The sequence below is a fragment of the Myotis lucifugus genome, unplaced genomic scaffold (genome assembly GCF_000147115.1).
Source record: "Myotis lucifugus unplaced genomic scaffold, Myoluc2.0 scaffold_22, whole genome shotgun sequence".
NCBI classification, from domain to species: domain Eukaryota; kingdom Metazoa; phylum Chordata; class Mammalia; order Chiroptera; family Vespertilionidae; genus Myotis; species Myotis lucifugus.
The window spans coordinates 6,318,792-6,342,287 of NW_005871070.1; the positions used below are offsets into that span (position 1 = coordinate 6,318,792).

General features: G+C 38.5%; 1 protein-coding gene across 1 annotated transcript in view; it reads right to left on the reverse strand.

Annotated features, from left to right (window-relative positions):
* NPAS3 (neuronal PAS domain protein 3) overlaps positions 1-23,496 on the reverse strand; it is an 869,596-nt gene that overhangs the window by 728,937 nt on the left and 117,163 nt on the right.

A 23,496-nucleotide genomic window follows, 5' to 3' on the forward strand; every position in this document is an offset into this window, starting at 1 on the left:
TGTAGTACTTGAGAATAAGCTGAGAAAAAGTTGGCCTCTTTTCCTCTTAAACTGAGATGTTTCAGTTCCATAGGACTGTGTGGACTGCTTTGTGGGGTTTTTTTTGTTTTGTTTTTTTAAAACTCTAAAGTGATAGCAGTGATTTCTCATCTACCACTTGAGTATGTTCAAGGAACACTACTCCTATTAGTAAGGCTTTAAGACAAAAGAGTTCTGCGGACAAATGTATTTAGGGAAATGCTACAAGACACAGTTCCCTTCCAGTAATTTCACAGTGTGCCTCAGGTCATCAGTGACAAGCATTCCTGGTAAAGAGGCCCCTTCATTTTGTTTCGCCCAGTGTTTACCAAATCACCATCCATTTTTCCAATAACAGCCTGTGAAAAACACTTGGAAAACAGTATTCAGAAAACAAAAGCAGCCCTAGCCAGTTTGGCTCAGTGGATAGAGCAATGGCCTGCAGATTGAAGGGTCCCGGGTTCGATTCCAATCAAGGGCACATGTCTGGGTTGCGGGCTCGATCCCCAGTAGGGGGCGTGCAGGAGGCAGCTGATCAATGATTTTCTTTCATCACTGATGTTTCTATCTCTCTCTCCCTCTCCTTTCCTCTCTGCAAAAGCAGGTGAAAAGAAAAGATGGTAACATGTCTTCTATTTAAGCAAGGCTTGACCAAGAACCAGAGTAAAGTGTAAACAGAATAGGCAAGCTTTCAAAGATTGCAATAGCCTCTTGACGGGCTCCCTACATGCAGGCTCTTCTTTCAGCTCCTACAAGCTCTTCCTGGGAAATCACTCATTTCCCACACAACAGCCTCCCATGCTTCCTCTTCTCCATGTTGGAATGTCCCCGCACTACGCCCAATTTTACCTCAAAGTTTTTGTTCATGAGGCTGTCTCATCTCAAATGTTTTCCCCAAATCCTAAAGCCTCTGAGGTCTTCTATAGAGGCTTTCTCCAATTTTCACTGATTTTACTCTTCTCTGAACTTCACTGTTCTGATTAGTAGCAAGGCTCATTGTAGCACTCTATTACATACTGACTCCCTCATCTGCTATTACTTATTTCCCAACTATGTGTAGTTACAATGTATTGGGGTCTTTCTTTATTCATCTAAAATATTAGATTCAACTATGTGCCAAGTTCAAAATGCTAATCATATATAAACCTTGCCTCCCCTGCAACACAATATGTAACATTCTGGTGGATGAGAAACATTTTTTTAATTAAATCTTTATTGCTCAATGGTACTATGCATATAGGAAGAATCAACTCGAGAAAAAGCACAATTCAGGATTCAAGGTAGTGAACCTTGAAAATATATGTATATATGAGGTGTGTGTACATGGCGTTCATTCTACTCTGGAGGGACAAAAACATGACAATCAAATGAAAGCATTTTCTGTATAAATAACTATTTCTCCCTCCAGTGAAGAACGGTACTGCCAATAACCCCACAACAGATGCAGAAGAAGGCACTCTGGACGGTCTCCTAGTACTTTGTGTCTGGATGTGCCTGCACAATTACTGGCACAGGCAAACTGGGTTTAAGACTCACAGACAAGGCAGATATTGCCAGCGAAGTAGCAGCTAGGCCACTACATTTGGCAATATAATTCTAGAGGTCTCATACAATTTGTTAGGAATATTGATTTAAGTAATTCCCAATTATTTTCCGACATGAATTCTAATTAACTCTGTAATAGAAATCCTTATTCTAAAGTAATATCCCAAAATTGTACTGGTTTAAGAAACATGAGAAATGTGACACCACCCATTCATGTCAAAAAACTCTTTCTCCCTATTTTTATGTGACTTCTACCAGTAACACAGCAATGCTGGGAAATAACATTTTGCTCTCCAAGAATTTCTTTCTAGCCTGCCTTAAATACAAGTAGACTTAATATTATATCAATTGTGTTACTCTCAGGCTATTTCATTCATAGAGAAAAATTCTCTGATAAAAATTATTACAGTTTTGCTATGTCTTTCTTAGTCTGTATCTGACTTTTTATGATTTCTAGAAATCTATAGTTCACATGGTTCTAAGTTCTGGGCGGACATGAGTATGTGCTTTTCCCAGTGATTCTAAATCGACTGATTAACGATTGCACAGAGAGCAATGCAGGCACCTCTCCAGAGAACGGATCATCACAATATTTTGGGAGCCAATTCAAATGCAGTCTTCAAACTCAGAACAGACAGGAGAATTCATTTTATTTCTAAGCCTGGAGCCAAATAAAAACTACCTGCATATTACTAAGGAAAAATTGCTCAATTAACTCTTTCCTTGGGATTATGAAGCAAATGTACATCTAATATTTCTCTGATTAGTCACAGTTCCATCATCCAAGTAACAGTACTACATGTATTTCCGATGAGGATTCTGGCAGTAAAAATAAAAGAGATATTTCATATAAACTGAAGCCAAAAGGGGAAAAATCTGCAATGACTTAAGCAAAGCAACACTGACTCACTCTAACACACTATTTAAGGTAGTATAAACTGTAATTAAATCAAGTCTTACAAGTGCTCAGTAGAAGAAAAGTGTTAATTAGTAAATTAGTAAAAATACAATTTTTAGAGTGGAAAAGTTTTCTTTTACACTTTTAAACACTGACAAAACTTTCTTGTTAAGGTCCAATTTGGAATATTTATGGAAGCCTGATTTATGTTTTCTTAAATAAAATTCAACCAATAAGCTCAATGTTCTGTAGACTACATATTTATTTTTCCCCAAAAAAGTAAAATGATATAAAATAGAATGTAAGGCAGCAGAGAGAATATTCAAATACAGGGCACAGAAAAGAACCTCCTTGGAGACAATGAGCAGTGCAATCCGCTGCCCGGGGCTAACGCACTTCCTGATGATGAATCCAAGGGAGATGCAGAACTGTCGCTAGCATCTCCTTTGGAACTTTGTTCAATTGTCAACTTCTTAGTGAGGCCATAAATGGCCACCTCATTTAAAGCTATAAATCCCACCCCATCTCTGGGTCGCCTTAGCCCACTTTCCTGCTGGAGCCACCTCCACCGTCTGAATCCCCTTTCTACATACCCTTAATGGATCCATTTGCTTATTGTCTGCTAACCCCACATGAATGTAAGTACCACAGGCACCCATACCTTTGCCTATTCTATCCACTATCGTATCCACCTGGTAGGTACTCAATAAATAGTTACTACATGAATAGGCTTGATGAATAAGCAGCATCAAGCCTCTTTATACCAGACACCCAAAGTCCTGGACATCTTCCTGTGTGTGCTTTGAAATGAATGTAGAAAAACTCTTGCAGAAAAAAAAAATATCACACACGTAAAAAGTGTTCTTGTAAAGTTACAGACAATTTAAAAATAAGTATTTGGCATGCATATTCAGTTGAAAATATTTTTTGTAAGTAACATATTGCTTTGGATTAATCAGATAAAGATGAAAGGCAAGAATTTTGCCAACAGTGTTTCTTGCTAACATTATTCAGTTATGCCTGTCAGCTCAGTATATTGCATATGAAGGATATCTTGTTAAAACAACTGTTGAAGGCAAGTCGTGTCATATCAGCCACACACTGTACCCTATGGGAACTCAAATGTTCCAAAGTCTATGTTAATATAATCTTGCTGCTCTGTTGAGCTAAGGCAGAAATCAGTTTTTCAGTGCCATGTAAGGCTTTATAAAACTACCACATTATCTATATGTCTTCCAGAAATGAAAGAAAGCTGCGGTAAGGATTATGCTGAATCAATTTAAGAAGGTAAATATTGTTAACAAATACCATAAAATAACCTAGTAAATGATTCCCATCTCCATTTATCAACTAACAAGAAGTCTATACGCTTCTGTATGTAATTGGTGCCATGGTGTCTATGGGCAAACAAAATTCCCCAGCTCAAGGGCTCCAGGTGGCTTTTCATCACAAAGCTCTGCACTTTCCAAACAGTCGCCTGTGCAATTCTCTGCGCACTCCTGCGATACTCCTGTACCTTTTTCTCAGCACATGAGGTATTATTTTTGCTACTCAACCTCTGTTGGTTATAAATTATCTGATAACAAAAGACCAAGACCCTTGTTTTTAGGTTTTGGGGAGGATTGGAAGAAATAATGATAGAACAACAGAATGGATTTTCCCTCTTAATGATATTTCAAGAATAATGGGAAGTATAGAAAAGGTAAAAATGCATATTGTTTACAAAACTGTCTGCTCATTTCATTGGCAGGGAATTTTAAAGACCAATAGATATTAGGATATAAACAGGCATAAAATTGTGAATAATTTAAAAATTGAATTTAAGCCCTAGCTGGTTGGCTCAATGGATCGAGCTTCGGACTGAGGACTGAAGGATCTTGGGTTCAATTCCAGTCAAGGGCACATGCCTGGGGAGGCAGCCAATCAATGATTCTCTCTCATCATTGATGTTTCTCTCTCTCTTTCCCTCTCCCTTCCTCTCTGAAATAAAAAATATTTTTAAAAATTTTGAGTTTAATTTTTTAATGTAACTCAATCTGATTTCACTATTCAACAAAATACAAAACTAAATCTTAAAATGTTAGAAGCTAAATAAAATACATATTTTTATGGAATCTGTAAATACAGTTTATTAAACATTTACTAAATTGTAAAGTTATTTATTAACATTCATTATAGCATTGCCTCCCTAAACAAATATTTTAGAAAAGTGAAATTAACTTATATAGTTGTAGGTTCTCCACTTTATGCCAGCTCAGTGGCCAATATTTAGCATAAATGATGCAGCTTTCTGTTACTGTTGACTGAGAAGCTTCTATAAAATGTGTTCCTGCAATGACTGGCAGGTGGACCAAAGAGACTGTGGCAAACTCAACTAAGAATTTAGCATTATGCACTATGGTAATGTCAGTTTCATGAGAAAAAAGGTAGCAAGTATAGGACATACCTTAGAAATTAATGAAGGTCATGAAGAGCTTCAATGATATACCTATAATAATATCTATGAAATTAAGAGGAAAATATTATTTCAAAACAAGGAATTAAAATGTTTTAAAATGATACAAGCTAAGATACTTAAGATACTGCTAATAATAGAGTCAGTTTCCCTTTCAGGATACTCTTTCTAATGTTCTTTAAATTCATCTAACTTGATGAAAATGTAGGACTTTATGAAATTCTGGCAGTTCAATATTTTTTTAGAACTCAAATATCATTTGTAGCGATAACTACACAAAACCTTAAAAGAGTTAAGACAGAATCCCTACAAAAACTGGGTTAGCCCTGGGATCCTGTGTTCCAATAATTAATGTGTCCTATAAATTAAAAGGTGCAAACCATCTTACATAATGGAATGTCTCTGTAGAGAGGCCTATACATTGAGGCAGAAAATAAAATACAACACTTCAATTACAAATTCTAAGAAATTTATGATTAAAATGGGATATTTTCCCTTCTCTATTATTTGTCTAGATGAAGGTAGGAATTAACTTAATAAGGGTATGAATCTTAGAGTTCATAATAAACAAATGAAAAAAAAAGTTATGGCGAAGTTCTCCTCAAAATGGTGGCTACCAAAAATGACTACTCACTCCACAAGTTGGTACTGTTATTAGCAAACACATCTACATTGTTGTTCTCAGGAAGTGATCTACCTTTAAGAAATGATGCCCCTGTCATTCCTGCACCATCACATGCAACATGCACATGTTATACTTGATTGGCACCTTGATTCATAGGCAGCATTTACTAACAAACAGAGCTGAAGGTCACTATTTGTTGACCACTAGTTTATGTTACCCATCTCTGCCCTATAATGTTAACATGTATTTGTTTCTTATATAGTAATATATTAATGACATGGGGGACATTTTTATAATTAACCCATCTATGACAATTTTTGGCTATCTAGTTATGCCCCACATTTTTGTATCTCATGCATTCTTGAGCTCTACCAATACATATCATTTTAAAAAATATTTCATGATTGAATCCTGTTGAAGAATGCAGGCATTCATGTAAACCACAACTAGCATACTGGACTGAGAATCACTAAAATAGTGATTCTCAAACTTTCCAGTCTGTAAGTCACTTTCTTGAGTCCGGGGATCACATGACCCCTCTACTCAACCCCATGTTCACATAATAGCCCTTCGAGAAATCTTGAAATAGTCAGTGCTTGTGCACATAGAAAATTTATATAGTCTTCTCACTTCTTGAGTATTATAACACTCTCATATCTCATCCACTCTATGCAAACAGAGGCTAGAAAAATCCCACATACTCCACTATTCCTCAGCCCAAACTTTGAAACCATATAAAATGCCAAATCCAAATCCCTGTGTTCTTCTTCAAGGTCCCATCAATCTTACCTCTTCTTATTCTAACCAACCTTAAATACAAACTCTTGCTTCCATCCTCTGTCATGTACAAGCAGGGCTTGTTCATTCCCATCCAGCTTAGGTCCCACTTTTCCCAGGAAGAGTTTGCCAACTCCCCACAGCCACGCATGATCCTATTCTTCTGGATCAAAGAACTAAGGGATTTGTGCCATTCTTCAGGCCCTTAGCATGCCCTGTCTTATAACTAAGGCACTTGTCATGCTCCAGCCCCTTGCCCTGACTTAATTTCCTTCATACTATAGAGCACTACTTTTTTGATCATATATGTATCTACAAATATTCTGCCCGCCTCAATCAAGTATAAACTCCATGCTCTAGGGCAGTGGTCGGCAAACTGCGGCTCGCGAGCCACATGCGGCTCTTTGGCCCCTTGGAGTGTGGCTCTTCCACAAAATACCGACTTCTTGTGCATGGGGCCACGAAGTTTCAATCGCACTGTACATGCGCGCTTACATGTGGTATTCTGTGGAAGAGCCATACTCAAGGAGCCCAAAGAGCCGCATGTGGCTCGCGAGCCGCAGTTTGCCGACCACTGCTCTAGGGACTCTGGATGCCCTGTTTGTCACTAAATACCTAGGACCTAGAACAATGTCTGAGACTTAATAGGTATTCAGTAAATATTTATTATATCAATTAATTGTAATATATCCTACTTCCCTTGCTGGCCTGAAACTTCCTTGAGATTGAGGAATGTCTATGGTTTCTCACAAATGATACATATTTCCTTGACAGATGAATACGTCTTTCTGAATGGAGCCAAATAACTTGTAAAACTACCACATCCTCCCCCAATATATTGGATTTCCCCAAATAAAACATCACCAAGTTGTCTAGTAACTAAGTTGGAATTGTAAAAACCAGCAATGACTTCACCAACATTTAAACAATCCTTGTCTAATGCATTCTATTTTCTGTTGTATAAATATGACATAAAACTCCTTTTAGTTTGGAGAAATTATTAGGAAATTTTAAACACTGCAATACATATATTTTTATTTTATGTATATATTCTTAAATGTTTTATTATAACTACAATACCAATTATATGGGTAAAAATAAGTCTATACAAAACATATCATGTGCCAAGGTTCCTGTCCCATGAAGAGTCACATTAGATGTTGAATTCACAAACTATCATTTTAAGAAAATCAAGAAAGTTCTGGCTCTGCCGGGTACCATGCCATGTGCACGTGTTTCCACACAGCCTTGCCAGTTCCATCGTGACCCACAGCAATTCCTGCTACTTTAGTTCTAAACAAAGATTTGTGTCAAATTATGTTCTAGTTGTATGGTGTGGGTTAGAATGGGAGCACCTAACACATGTTCCAAATTAGATCCTGGGTCACCTGGGGAAAGAGACAAGCACAGTAGTCCATGCTTTAAATGACATAAGATTCAATGTATTTCTATTATAAAGACATTTCATATTTGATAAATTCTATTTTCAATTTATTGTGACTCCTGCATAATACAGGTTTACCTAAGCTTTGAAGTTAATACAGTGATTTCTAATACATTAATTTATAAATAAAGCTTGTATAATTGAAGTGACTTTCTAAATGAAATTTTAAATCCTTTCCCTTTTGGGGTGGTGGGGATGGTGTTCCCATCAATTATTCTAGAATATTACAATTAAAGAGCAAGAATATTAATAATTTCCACTGTTTATTAAAACCAAATTAAAACACATCTTTAAAAATATACCAACATAGAATCTCCTCTTCAGAAATATATTAGCCTAAGTTTCCAGTTCTAGTTAGCATAACCACTGTATATTGTACTTCTTATTGACATAATTTTCAGAATAATTTTTTCTTATTTTTCAGCCATTATTTTGACTCGGTTATGTGGGCTTAACACTACATGACACATAAAATTAAGACTCCATGCAATATTCTTTATATAGATTCTGTCACTTTCGAGCTTCATAAATGTTAAACAGCAAGTAACAATGGCATTAATCCATCTAATTAAGTAAATTTAAAATGTTGTAATTACCCATTTAAAAATGTCATAAAATGTCTACATTTTAACTGTTGCTCTAGCTGAGGATAAGAAGGTAGATTTACATTGCTGTTATTGGTTGTTTTAATAATCTTAATTATGCACTTGGTTTTCTGAATATTTCTGTATCTCAAAATGATTAAAAGACTCAATTTTGTACTGTGAAACATTATATGGAAACATTTTGGAATTGCCTATTTGAACACTGAATTGGGTCTCTCCTAAAGATGCCTGAACAACCTAATCATGGTTTATCTGTATCTGTTTATGACCATGTAAGAGTTGACCTAGAAATGTTTCTTGAGAGCCAAAAGCAGTGGTTCTCAACCTTCTGGCCCTTTAAATACAGTTCCTCATGTTGTGACCCAACCATAAAATTATTTTCATTTCTACTTCATAACTGTAATGTTGCTACTGTTATGAATCGTAATGTAAATATCTGATATTCAGGATGGTCTTAGGCGACCCCTGTGAAAGGGTCGTTCGACCGCCAAAGGGGTCGCGACCCACAGGTTGAGAACCGCTGGCCAAAAGCTATCTTTTCTATTCAGTCCCATCTGTCTCTTTACCAAGGTTCATTCATACTATTTGATGGAAGCTCAAAAATATTAGTAATGACAATGGTGTTGTTCCAAATGACAATAAAACACTAATTTACCATGAGGTAAAATGGTTGGATCTGAATCACTTAATAAACAGCACATTGATGATAGAATAACCTTCTGAGTAAATGTATCATGGGGGCAACTTGTCCCCATTAGGTGGTAGAGACTAAATCCAGGGAAGTGAATAGAAGCTAAAATTACTTCTTTTCAGCACACATTAGTAAGACCAAATATTCATTTCAGTCTTCCCTGTCTACATTTTCATATTAGAAAAAGATTTCTGAATCTGGATAAAAAGAGCACCCATACTGTTACTGGTATACTAATCCAAAAAGTTATTATAAACTAGAGGCCCAGTGCATGAAATTCGTTCACTGGGGTGGTGGTGGGGGGGTGAAGAGATCCTTCAGCCTGGCCTGCGCCCTCTCACAGTCCAGGACCCCTCATTCCTTACTGCCCGCCTGCTTGCTGCTCCTTACCACTCAGCTAGCTGTTCCTTAGCGCTGGCTTCTGGATGACCACCAGGGAGCAGCTCCTGCGTTGAGCGTCTGCCCCCTGATGGTCAGTGAGCATCATAGCGACCAGTCATTCCTCTGGTCCTTCTGCTGTTTAGTTGATTTGCATATTAGGGTTTTATTATATAGGATATGCTTTAATTTATGTGTATCTACATAGCACAAGTCCCTCTTGAGCATTCCTTGTGCTTTAGCCTCTAAAAGAACTTGCATTCCTCTTGTGCTAGTCACCACATCTGCTCATTGGTTACTTGTAACTAATCCCACACTGCATGAATGCAGGACCAGATGCGGAACAAAGAATGCAAGCACAGCTTTCTGACCAGAAGCTTGATACTCTGACCCCCATGCCATGTGCTATGATCATGAGTAATGTAGCTGGTCTGACTGTAAGCTACTTTCAAATAATGATCCACAAAGTTAATCAAAAGGGCTTCCCTGTTCAATATTTACCTGTTATTCATTGACAGCCACTGTCTGCATCGCCACTTAGGATGTATAGAATGGGATCAGGAACACCGAGCTCAAACAGAATCTGAGGGCCTTGCTGATGTACCCGACACAAAGAAAGCAGAATTAGGCTACTCTTCAAACCACCTCTGACACTAAAGACATCTGCATGAGCTCCATAGCTGCCACACACTGCTCCTTCCTGGATTTGGAGGCCAAATTAGTTGCTGATAATAAGAGGGATGAAAGGAAAAACCATCCCATAACGGGAGAGAGAGGGTGTGGGGAGGGGGAGGGAAATATTATGTATCAAAATATAAACATGGAGGGAAAAATAGTAATTTCCTGTATTTCGGCAAAAAAATAACATTCTCTTCTTGATGTGATCTCTGTGCTTTTATGTTCTAAGAAAGTCATATCTATCCTGAAAATTATTTTTCTCATTTTAATACACATTCAACATTTTAAGCTAAAAAATAATAAGAAAACATTGATTTTTTTTCTATGTTAGGTATTTAAACGCTGTTTGCCAGTCTGTCAATCAAATGTACCCAGAGGGATGCTGACCAGCCTCCATGTCCACCCCTAAAGACAGACAGGTAATCAGACTGATCATAATACAATTCTCTGGTGTTATTTTTTAACCACCAGCCTGAAAGCAATGCTCACTATAGATTTTATTATTCACATTATCCATGCAACCTGGCAGGCTTTAAACATGGGTTTTAAGGGGGGAAAGCCACTCTTTTAACTGATTTTTCCTGAAACTTACTTAAGAATGGTAAACACTATTTGAGCACTTACTATGGACCAAGCATTTTTCTAGTATTTTATATGTATCAGTTCATTTACTCAACCACAGTAAACCCTATATGAATATTATCATTTCACAAATGGGAAGAATGGGGAACAGATAGCTTATATAACTTGTTCAAAATTATCCAGCAAATAAATAATGAAACTAGGGTTTGAATGCATCAGTTTCCATCAGAGTCTGTGCACTTATCCACTACATTAAATTTGCCTCTAATTGCATTCAGCACTACTAAATAAGACAATCATTTGCCTTTAATACTACCTTAAGAAGGTTTGTGGCATAAACAAATATCTTTAAGTCATTTGCAATCCTATTGAGAATATATTACACACACATGCACACACAAACTTTTATCCTTTAAACTTTGTAAGTTTATATCATGTCTCACCTCTCAGTTTATTAGTTCCTAAAAGGTGTTTATTTGCGTATGTATCACTAAGTGCCACCACACATGTGATACAGAGTAAATGATGCATTAGGATTTAATCTTGGATTCACTATTGACTTCCCTCTCTCTTTTTTATATCCCCCTCAATCCACTCCATCAGGAAATCCTATTGGCTCTTCCTTCAGACAATATCAGAATCCAAATTCTTCTCACTACTTCCACTTTTACACTATGGTATGAGCCACCTTGACGATGGGAGCATTCACCAAGCTAGTCTCCCTTCTTCCACCTGCATCCCCCTGAAGCATATATACATCCTCAGCTAGCAGCCAGACTAACTCTAAAAAGTAAGTTACTTCAGTCAAAATTCTCCCATGGCCCCATTTCAGGTAGAAGGCTTGTGTGCTGGCTCCCTATTACCTCTCTGACCTGTCTCCCGCTACTGCCCTCCTTGCTCAGTCAGATGGGCCTCCCTGTGGTCCTCACACACATCTTAACTCTTCAGCTTCAGAGCCTTTGTGGCAACCCTTTGCTCTGCCTGGAATATTTTCCCCTGGCTCTCCGGAAGCCTCACTCCCTCACTTCTGTAGTCTTGGCTCAAATTCCATCCTTTAAAACGGGACCTCACCTTTTTTAATCCATAGCTGACATATCTTTACCCAGCACTACCAATTCCTTCTTAAACTTCCCTCTAACCACTCTCTAACAGACTATATAATTTACTTGGGTTTTAATGTTTGTTGTTTACTGCCTGTCTCTAATGTCATCTAACTTTAAAGGCAGACTTTTTCATCTTTGTTCACTAAAGTATAGTTCCTGGTTATAGACGATACCTGATGGAAGTGTTGAAACCACTGTGGATGGAACACAGGCACAGATTCAGTACATGTATTTTGCCTATCAAGAGTTACTGAACATGTTTCATGGACAAGAGCAGAGAGCTCATGCTGAAAAATTTGAAGGAGAAGGGGAGACTGAAAGACCAATTAGAGCAAGGCAGGTGGCTTTTAAACACTAAGTCAATATTATAGAAACCATGTAGTGGGAATAAGAGTCAATGATTTTGAGCAAGGAAATACATTAGAGACAGTATTTTAATCTGGTAACTATTTATAAGGTAGCCCAGAAATAAAAAGCTTTGCATTCTCTTGCATAGTCCTTTGTATATGGTAGGACTCAAGTGTTTATTTAATGTAATCAAACTGAATGAGATAGGAGATAAGACTAAGACTACAACAATCTAGACATAAAATAGTTTAGATTAGAGAGATGGAAACAGAAGAGAAGTACGTATATTTAAAAGAAATCATTCTACAAACAGGATATTTGAGATAAGAGAGAAGCAGAATGGAAGAAGATTCCAAGAGTATGCCTGAATGACTAGAAAAATTAAGATAAAGCAAAAGAAGTACAGGGCAGGAGAGCATCATCCTAAGGAAGATATGAAGTTCTGTTTGGGTTATGGCTGAAGGCTATGGAGTTCTGTTGGGGGGAGAGGGGCTGCTCTGTCCTGGAGAGAGTCAGAGGCCAGGAGATCAAGGTCTCACTATGCAGACAGGGTCATACCACAGCTGTGTAAAATGCATCAAATCACTTAGTCTCTTTGGTTGGTTGGTTGGTGGTTTTTTCTATGTAAAATGAAGAGAAAAACCAGTTGAGTGGGTTGCTTTGAGGATTAATTGGCAATGCCCATGGAAGTGCCTACAAATTTCTTGGTCATTGCATGTTAAGGTTGAGTAAAATCGATCACAAGTACAAGTGTTAAGTACTCTAGGAATATAAAACTTGAGTTTGAAAAGAGGTAGATCTTGAGATAAAAACTTGAGATTCATCCATTTTTGTGAGATAACTTTAGTGTAATATCAGGTGAAATTTCCAAAGGGGAGACCTAATTGCCTCCATACTGGAGAATACATTAATTTGCACAGAATGGACACTGAATGAGTACTGTTTGAATACAACAAACTTCCCTCTAGGTAAGGCTTTAAGTTCCTTATGGTCTTATTTTTTTCTTTTCTTTTAAATTTATCTTTACTGTTGAAAGTATTACAGATGTCCCCTTTTATACCCTTATTGACCCCCCCTCTACCCACCCCCAGGCCTTCACCACACTATTGTCTGTGTCCATGGGTTATGCATACATGCATATAAATCCTTTGGTCAATCTCGTCCCACCCCACCCCCCACCTTCCCTCTGAGATTTGTTAGTCTGTTCCATGCTTCTAAGTCTCTGGATCTATTTTGTTCCTCAGTTTATTTTGTTCATTAGATTCCAGATATGGGTGAGATCATATGATACCTATCTTTCTCTGACAGGCTTATTTCACTTAGCAGAATAACCTCCAGGTCATCCGTGCTGTCTCAAAAGATAAGATATCCTTCTTTTTATGTCTGCATAGTGTTCCACTGTGTAAATATACCACAGCTTTCTTATCCACTCATCTGCTGATGGGCACTGGGCTGTTTCCAGATCTTAGCTACTATAAGTAGTGCTGCTATGGACATAAGGGTGCATATATTTTATCTGATTGGTGTTTTGGGATTCTTAGGGTATACTAGTATTCTTAGAAGAAGGATCACTGGGTCAAATGGGAGTTCCATTTTTAATTTTTTAAGGAAACTCCATACTCTTTTTCCACAGTGGCTGCTCCAGTCTGCATTCCCGCCAGCAGTTCACTAGGGTTCTCTTTTCTCCACATCCTCACTAGCACTTGTTGTTTGTTGATATGTTGATGGTAGCCATTCTGACAGGAGTGAGCTGGTACCCCACTGTTGTTTTATTTTGCAGCTCTCTGATGATTAATGACTTTGAACATGTTTTCATATGTCTCTTGGCCATCTGCATGTCCTCTTTGGAGAAGTGTCTGTCTGGGTCCTTTGCCCGTTTTTAAATTGGATTGTTCGATTTCAGTCTACTATCCTTGAGCAGAGGATGGATGTTTTTCTGTCATCAGGTTGAAAGGGGAAGAACTGCTGGGCCAGACTAACCTGGATTTGTCTGCGATAAATAGTCAACAAGTTAAACTTTATAAACTGGGTAAAGTGAGCAACCTCTCTGAGCCTTCCTTTTCTTGAGTGCAAAATGAGTTTATAGCCTCAGTAATGCCTGGAAACCACAGAACACCATAGTTGCAACATGCTGCTGCCTTCCCTTCTGACTTAGCCTCATCAATTACTAAAATCTATTCCAGCCTCATCTGTATTTCTGCATAAGGAAAACCAGCCACCACAGATGCAGGAATGGTGAAACCGAAATGAAACTCACTGTCAAGAGTTAAAACTTCCGTTGTCCCCAGAAGGACCAATTGAGCCTCACAATGAAAGGCTTTGGCATCAATGAGCATTTCCTTTTGATGGCAGAATAAACGTAGCTGCGTTCATTCCCTTCTGTCTGTGTCTCAGAGCCTCACATTTTGAGAACACTCCGCACCACAGCAAGCATTTGTGTCCCGCAAACCTCTCCTGAACAGACCCAATAAAGGTATCTGTTGTGCAAGTGAACCAAACTTGCCACTAGATCCCGGTAAAAATATATTTTATTTAAAATCTGCTGGCTCATAAGTATAGTTTTCTACTCTTCCCTTCCCTGAGGAATTTCACAAATACCATGATACATTTTTTCTTTAAAAAAAAATCAGCATTTTTTTACTCCTACCATCCCCATATAAATTGTTACTAGTTCTGGGCAAGCAGCATTCAGAAAAGAGCATAAACTATCTTCCTATCAAATGAATTAATTAGTCGTCAATTTTACAAGACCTCAGAATCTCTCCTTTAAATAACGTAGTGACATGCCTACCACTGCTTTCACTGGCATTATTTCAAGACCTAGAACACCTGATGAATTTCTCCAGAAGCTGAGGATCAGAGCTGCTGCTTATCCTCTTACACTGCAGGGATGGGGAACCCTTTTTCTGCCACTTGGATATTTATAACATCATTCACGGGCCATACAAAATTATCAACTTAAAAATTAGCCTGCTCTATTTGGTCAAACATTTAATTAACTCCCCCCTAATGCATTGGCAGGGCCAGACCAAGTGATTTCCCGGGCCTTACCCGGCCCATGGGCCAGACGTTCCCCACCCCTGCACAGGCTATCAAGCAGTTAGGCACGCCTTGGATAAGGATGCCGCTTCCCTGGAAGTGAGCAAGCGACTTCCCTGTAAATACTGTAAATGGGTCTCCACCAGGAGATCCAACTGGCATCTAAAACACACAGGACGGGTGGGTGGCTTTGTGCCTGACAGAGCCATGCTAACTCCACCTCACTCCTACAATAGTTTTGTTAGTGGAGTTGGAGAGAAATAGAAAGAAGAATCCTCAAAAAGACTATGCACCTCCTAGTTTTAAGACTAAAGCATGCAATTGGCTGTGATTCACTCTGAGCACCCTTGACAGGTAGCAGTCAAGAAAACGATGCTGTTATGGAAGCTTATGTTGCCTGAAATGCAAGCAATGAAAACTGCTAGTGAGAAATAGGCCTCTCCTCATTGATACCCAGTGAGAAAGAGCAAAGAGTGAGGCTGTATATAGAATCAAATATATAAATACTATTGCATTTAGTATTTATTGCAGGGATCCTTGATAACTAAGCAGAGGGAGGGGAAGGGAAATTGGGTTTTAAATAAGATGCAACGATAGTCTATTTAATCACATAAATCTCAAGCACTCAATTCCAAAGAATCCTCACACTGATATGTGAATCACAAAGGTTTTGAGTTTGCCAATGGAAAATCACTCAAGAATGCTTTCCTTACAGGCTGGTCATTGAACCAAAATCCTCACAGGACCCAGACCTCGCTCTGCTTTGAGAACCAGATCAAAACATCTCAAAGCTGAACACAGTAAATAGAGTTCTCTTTTTAAGCAACCTAGAGAATGACACAGTAGACGTGGCATGTGAAAGAATGAGTTTGTAAAGCAGCCAGAAAATTCCATCTAATCACTTAGCAGTTACTTCTCATACATATACATATTCTGACCTAAAAAAAAAGCACCTATTTTCTTTAGCCCACTACCCTTCTTACCGTTAGATTCATCCTATGACTTTCAAAATTATGTCCACGCTTAAATGATGGGTTACCTAACCAGAAATTGTGGAGGTGGTAAGGAAGGATTTTTATGCTGAAATTTTGTCACTAATGCCACTGATGGTATATCACTAGTACTTGCTGGAGGAAATTTAAATTCAAACAAAAGAATTAAAATTCCCCAACAAGAAAGTGGTAAAAATTCAGAAAAGAGATACAAACTACATCAGGGAAAAATGTGTCATGTAAGAAAGGAAATCGCAGCAGAACATGATTTCTATCCAGAAGCGACCCATGTAGCTTCCTGCTGCTTTCCACCACATCCTACCTTTTCAACCTTGAGTGAGCCACTCTGTGAGCCTCTGCGACCTGTAAATGGTGGTAATAATCATACTAGTGCATAAGTTTATTATAAGGATTTTTTAAAGTATGTGAAGCCATTAGCCCACTACTTGCCAGCAGTATTTGGTAAAATATTAGTAATGCTAGTCATTATAATCTTCATCATCACATTGATCCTCAAAATGACTATTCAGAGGTGAGAAAACAGAAGCTGAAATAGTTAAGTAGCTTAGCCATTGCCCCACGTCTAATAGAGAACTGTGGGACTGGGATCAAACTCAGGTCTGTTTCCAGGAGGTTTAACCATCTCTAGCAATGATTTTAAACTATTGTGTGGACTTGAAAATCTCTCACAATAGGTTGCTCATAGTCAGAGACTTAAGCATAATTCTCCCACTCTCATACATAAGCTAAGTTCAAAATTCATTAAAGACACATATACCTACTCACACTCAGACCAAACTGTTGTTAAGGGGAGAATTTATTAAAACCATAGTTTATGAACACGATAAGTTTGCTGTATTATTTTTCAAATCTGGCATAAGCACATTAGTCTCTCTGCCTCTCTGAAGCCACCCGTTAGCGATTGTGAACACTCTTTCAACAGCGTGCCTACAAAAGGTCCATTGTCACCCTGTTCCTCTACCCTTGACCTTTACTTTCTGCTCTCAAGTTTCTTGAATTCTCATACACACTACAGGTAGGGCACTAACCAATTATTTTTAAAAATCTAGGCAGTTACTTCTCTCATAATGAAAATATACACTCTGATGAAGCCAATTTAATATTCTTCCACATTAAATCATGCCTCCTGTGCCTGTCCGTTTTCACCCTCTGGCATGCATTTATCTTGAATTACAAGTGGTCAGTGAGGAGAAAGCAGCATGGAGCACCTCCAGCCAGGAAAAGCGAGGATGGCAGACAGGTTCTGAACTGGACTTCCAATTGGGAGAGCCCTCCAAGATATCTATACTAGTAAATCAAAAATAACTTCACACTACAAAACAGCATGATTGCACATTCCTCCATGTAAAGCACAGTGAATGAGTTTCTAAATAAAGGAGCAACTGAGGCCATGGGCAGGTTTCCTGTGTCAGGTCAAATCTACCTGCAGAGGGATTCTGTGCCACACTCGTTCCCTCCGGAAACCCCTGCAGGGGGTCTCAAAGGAGGACAGACCACACCCATGCCTTTGCTTCCTCTTTCTCTCCAACCTCCACTCCTGTAAACCTTCTCCAGACCTCCACTCCTGACATGTACCTTTTCTGATCTGCTACACCAGAAATACTTATTTTAAGCCCAAGTCACCACCTCAAGCACCCCCTCCCCTCAAAATCAAGTATCTCCTCCACCATGAGGACGTCAGGGCCCACCCTGATTATTAAAATAACCCTTTTGTGGTGTCACTTCCATAGGTTGCACTCATTTCACTGGTGGTACTGCTCACAGAATCCCAATTACTTATTCCAAGCTTCTGGAGGCCAGAGGTTTTCTTTAATCACCTCTCAATGTATCAGTTTATGTATAATAGCACCTGACCCATGGGTGACAATCAAAATGCTTGATAAATGAATGAATGAATGACTTTCTAAGCTAGTCTGATAATGGCCCTAAATAGTACACTTTCATGCCACCCACATTACCAAGCATGTCACTTCAAGTCATTGACAGGCAAAATCATTGGTGTGAGGTTAAAATTAACTAGGAGAAACCACCAGAAACCATGCAGAGGTCTGAAAGGCATGATATGGAAGTGAGAACTCATCTGGATGTTGAAAAGCTTGAAGCAATTCTTGCTACAAAAGTTCAATGTCTGTTTAACATGCAGATTCTACCAGAGCTCTTTATGAAGAGTTCATTGTACATTTCTCTTTTTTCAATTCTTTATTTACTGGTCCAAACACAATGGCATAAATTATTCTAATGGAGGGGGGAGAAGACTGTATAATAGCAATCAATCAATCAGATTAAACAACCAGCCAAAGAATTTGCTGCTGTTGGAGCCTCCTTGACCTTTCCCTCCCCTTCAGCACAGGTGACCATCTAGCCCATCCCCCAGCCTCCAAACAGCCTGCCTGACAAGGCACTTGTCTTGCTCTCCTTAATTGGGATAACATGTGCATGTGGTTAGCACGCTGGCACAACACAGGTGATTAAAAACCGGTGAATTATTTCCTTCACTCATTCTTCTCTTCAAATCCCCAGAACAGCTTAATTCCTTCTCTCTTCTAAGCCTGAATCTTCCCATTTCCAAGCCCATACTTCTTGGCCAATGCCAGCCTTAACATGGTACCGAGTAGGAGAACAGCCACATTCTAGGTTTGTTCTTTTCAGGCAAGGGGGGAGACATCACACACTACAATCACACACACACACCCCAGCACCAAGGTAATTCCTCCACCTCCCTTGTGGTGTCAGAAATGATTCTATTAAAGAAGACTCCCCTTTTTCTCTTGAATTCTTTCACTTGGAGTTGCATATTAATATGCAAATGGCCCTTAATGTTAACATCATCAGGTAACACCTGATCTGTAGTGTGAGGGCTATAGACAAAAATGCCCAGGGAGACAAGGCCCTGGGCATGAAACACTAACCAGGCATCCAGATGGAAGGAATTTCACGGAAGAGGAAAAGGGGCTGGGATGGAGAATATAGGAAGCAAAGATACCTCTCACAATTTTGCTTGGGGCCTCTTCTGCTTTAAGGTAATGACTGACTCTCTAGTCAATTACAATACTCCCTCCAATCTTGGCTGAACTTTTGAGACTAGAAACCGTGGGTACCATAGTGCCCATTGCAATGGTAGCATATGCTCAATGTTAGTGATTTAAGTTCCAGTACCCCCAAGAGTCAATCTTTTCTAAATATTGGTGAAATGGTTGTTCTTGAACACAGCTTTAAGGATGCTCACTCCTCTTCCAATACCTCTACAGCAGTGTCCAACCAGATGGCTGAATGGTGACAAATTTTGAGGTTTTAAAGGCCCGATCTCAGCTGACTCCTTCCTAGCTGGTAAACTTTCCTCACTACCGTATATTGATACAGGTAGTTTTCAATGGATTTATTGCTATAATTCTATTTCATGTCCACAAAAGTTTCTTTTCCTCTGACTGAAATATTTTCTGCCTATCACTAAAAGCCAAGTTTAGAGTTATCATAGTTACTATGGAGAGGGGTCATTTCTCTTTTTTCAGTCTTTCCATATAGAAAATAGAAAAAAAATTAGACTGACAATTGGAAAGAACTTTAGCATCTCCTAATCAAATCCATTATATTACATATGAGTTCACTAAATTCCAGAGATATTACTGCAAACTATAAAGACAGTTGAAAATGGGGAGAGGTACCTAAAAATTTCAGTACTTAGCAAGATGATCGCTTAGCATAAAACCATGAAATTTGTAAAACATTTACAATGTGGTTAGTGTTTTTGGAAACACTGTATTCCTTACCCTTTGCCAAGAAACTTAGTATCAACAGTTATAATTTGAAATTTTAAACTGTCTGGGTGATAAGCACATATTTGAGAAATGAGGGTAACCACCATTATTTTATACTCAAATTGTAGACATTTTGAAATAATTAATCTGAGGTTTTTTATTCCTGTGTACTTTAAATTTTCAATATTAAAATGATTTAATTATTTCAATAATTCCCCAAACATCTAAACACAATATAAATAATATCACCATAATTGTTAAGCCACAGAATTATAGCTGAAAAGAATGAGCAGATAAACAGTTGGAGGTGGGAAGGCACCTGATTTGCAGCATTTTCCAATTTTCACAGTGTAATACTGCCCCAATTTCAATTTACTAACATCAGTCAGGGATCAGGGATGAAAAATGTGCCCATCCAGATTGGCTCCAGCACATCTGGATATGAGACCAGAGAGTGTAGCCTTTTCATTGCTGAACGCTTTTCACAGAGCTGACCATTTCTTTATAAGCCACTGTGCCCTGAACACATAGGACATACAGTGGGGCCTTGACTTACAAGTTTAATTTGTTCCGAGACCGAGCTCATTAAGGAGCTCGTTAACTCAAATTACTCTGTCAACTCAATGCAAAAAATCAGCCGAGAGACAGCTGGTATCTCAAAAAACTCGTTAGTCGGGACACTCGTAAGTCAAGGCCCCACTGTAACTGCTATACTATATTATTATGCTTATCTACTCAACCCTCTTTACAGTGGCTTTCAATGTTTATTTGGATGTAGAACAGTAAAAAAACACATTTTACCTCATGACCCACCCTGTGAACACACATATATGAGTTTTATGTACATACACAGATGCATAAAAGCAAAACAGAAGCCTCACAAGGTAAAACACACCCTTACTAATCGCAATGCACTGATAAGAGAATTTTCTATTCTCTTCCATTTCATTTTAAAAATTCTGAACTTGATCCACTAAATTGGATTCATATCTCACTATTTGGTTAGCCCCCCCCCCCAATTAAAAAACAGTGCTCCAATAGCCTCTAAGCTCGTTTGTATCTCTTCCTGTCTAGTAGTACTTATTGAGGTCCAAGAAGGTTAAATACTTGCCCAAATATGAACCTCCCATCATTGATAAAAGATCCCTCAAGGCAAAAGCGAATTCATTACTCAGAATCAGGATATTCACGGCTTGACACTGGGAGCTAAAAGGCCTTCCAAGACAGCTTCCTCTTCCCCAGAAATTGACAGAAAATTTCTGTAAAAACCATACTGATGAAAGTTCATCCCTTTACACTACATAGAGCCCTATGACCATGCCTGCCTGTTGGCCTAGGACAGTGGTCGGCAAACTCATTAGTCAACAGAGCCAAATATCAACAGTACAACGATTGAAATTTCTTTTGAGAGCCAAATTTTTTAAACTTAAACTATATAGGTAGGTACACTGTTATTAACTTAATTAGGGTACTCTTAAGCTGGCCTTTGCTAAAAACGTCCTCAATCTGATTGAGGTACGTTCGCTGATGTCGACCCCTTCCAACTCTCCCTTCCACACTCGTCTTGTATACTTGTTTCGTCTATCTCCTTTCCGAAAACCGACTTCTGTGCATGGGCCACGAAGTTTCAATTGCACTGTACGTGCGCGCCTGCACATGGTATTTTGTGGAAGAGCCACACTCAAGGGGCCAAAGAGCCGCATGTGGCTCGCGAGCCGCGGTTTGCCGAACACTGGCCTAGGATGACTAGGCAAATTCAGTGATTCCCATTTCTCTATTAATAATATTCACCCCTCAAGAGTGAAAAGATACCTAACTTTTTCACAAAACATTTTCAATCCTGTAGGGACATGCTATGTAAATGCTGATTCGTAATAAACATATTTTATGTATATAATATCCATTAAAACCAGCCTTCTAATAACCAGAAGCCAAAGACTTAGTTGGAGAAAATACTCAGGAAAATAAAACCTGAACCCATTGCCTTTTCTCCTCCATGTGCTCATGCACCACGTTTTTTTGTAGATGCTATTAAATATACACTATAGTTTCAAGACAATCCAGATAAGCATCCTCACTAAAATACACAACACCATTAATCATCGCAGTGACAGTGCTCCGATTTAACATCTTGGGGATTTCCTCCCCTTCTTCATCATTTATTTGCCAATATTTCCTTGTTATGAATATCCCCCTAGTGACTTTGCCTGGCAGTCACAGCTGTGCCGCCTACTGTGCCTACCTTGACTACAAATAACACCAATTCTTTAAAAAGCCAGCCCTGGAGATGATACCTACGGTTACAAGGAAAGCCTTGCCATCGACTGGATTCCTGGTGACCTCATCCAGGCTCCTGACCTTAAATAGACAAACCTCAGCCCCTAAGCAGAGTGTAATTTCAGACACGTGAAACTGGCTTAATTACAAACGAACAACAGTTGGCGCTGGGCTCCAATTACTTGAATGGTCAATAATCAACTGCTGATTTAAGATGGTCCTTAAAGGACCCCCTTCTTATACAACAAAAGGCTTCTTCAAAGTATCCATTAATCACAACAAAGCCACAAAATCACTAAAAATTGCAGAAACCTGACCACCAATAGCCACAATACATATGACTCACAGATAACAAGAACTTTTGAAGTAATAATCAGAAACAATTTTGCATATAATTACACTGATTCAGATGAAGGGAATGACGCTATCTAAGCAGCAAAACATGACAAAGATACAGGGATACCAGCCCATTTCGGAGAGCCACCTTCACTGGCTCCAGGATTTCCTGATCGTTTATAAAATGGAAACCATGAGAGAAAATGCTCTGTGAGCAACTGGAGGAGTGAATGAACCAATTTGTATTCAAAACAAATTTTTAAGGAAAAGGGGTATTATTTTTTCAATAATGAAACTCTACCACAAAAGAAGTTAGGAGTTTCTGGACAAAACACACCAAACTATATCTGCAAAGTACAGCTAGAAAGACTAATGCTTCAATGGAATACCGTTTACCTTATTTTACATTTTTATAAGAAAACTTAAGTAAGTAAAGGTTAATGTTGCTTCAGTTAATATTCCATAACTTTTGTGAAAAGCATACATTTTCTCCTTTTTGAGGAGATTCCAATTGAGACTGTTGTTTTTAAAAAACAAAACAAAAAACTAAAACTTTCTTCTTAGTAAAAGCAATACAAGGCAAACTATGATATAGTAAGATGCCTCTCCTCCCCAGAGCAGTGTTCACTTCAGAGAGAGTAGCAACACCTTGTTACCAACTGTGCAGATTCTGTTAAGTAATGGACAAAGCAAATGGCAGCAAAGACAGAAGACTCAACTTCAATTTAACTGTCCTGGAAGGTACATAGTAATTAGCTGCAAAGCTCTGAAATCTTAGCTAGCATGTTAAGTCTGCTACATGACAGTATAATTTGACTTCTTAAAGGATTATGCAAATTACAACTCATCATTCCATTACAGGAATGAAAAAAAGTGACAGCTAATTTATACATAACACACCTTTCAAATCCCTAAGATGCACAGCACCT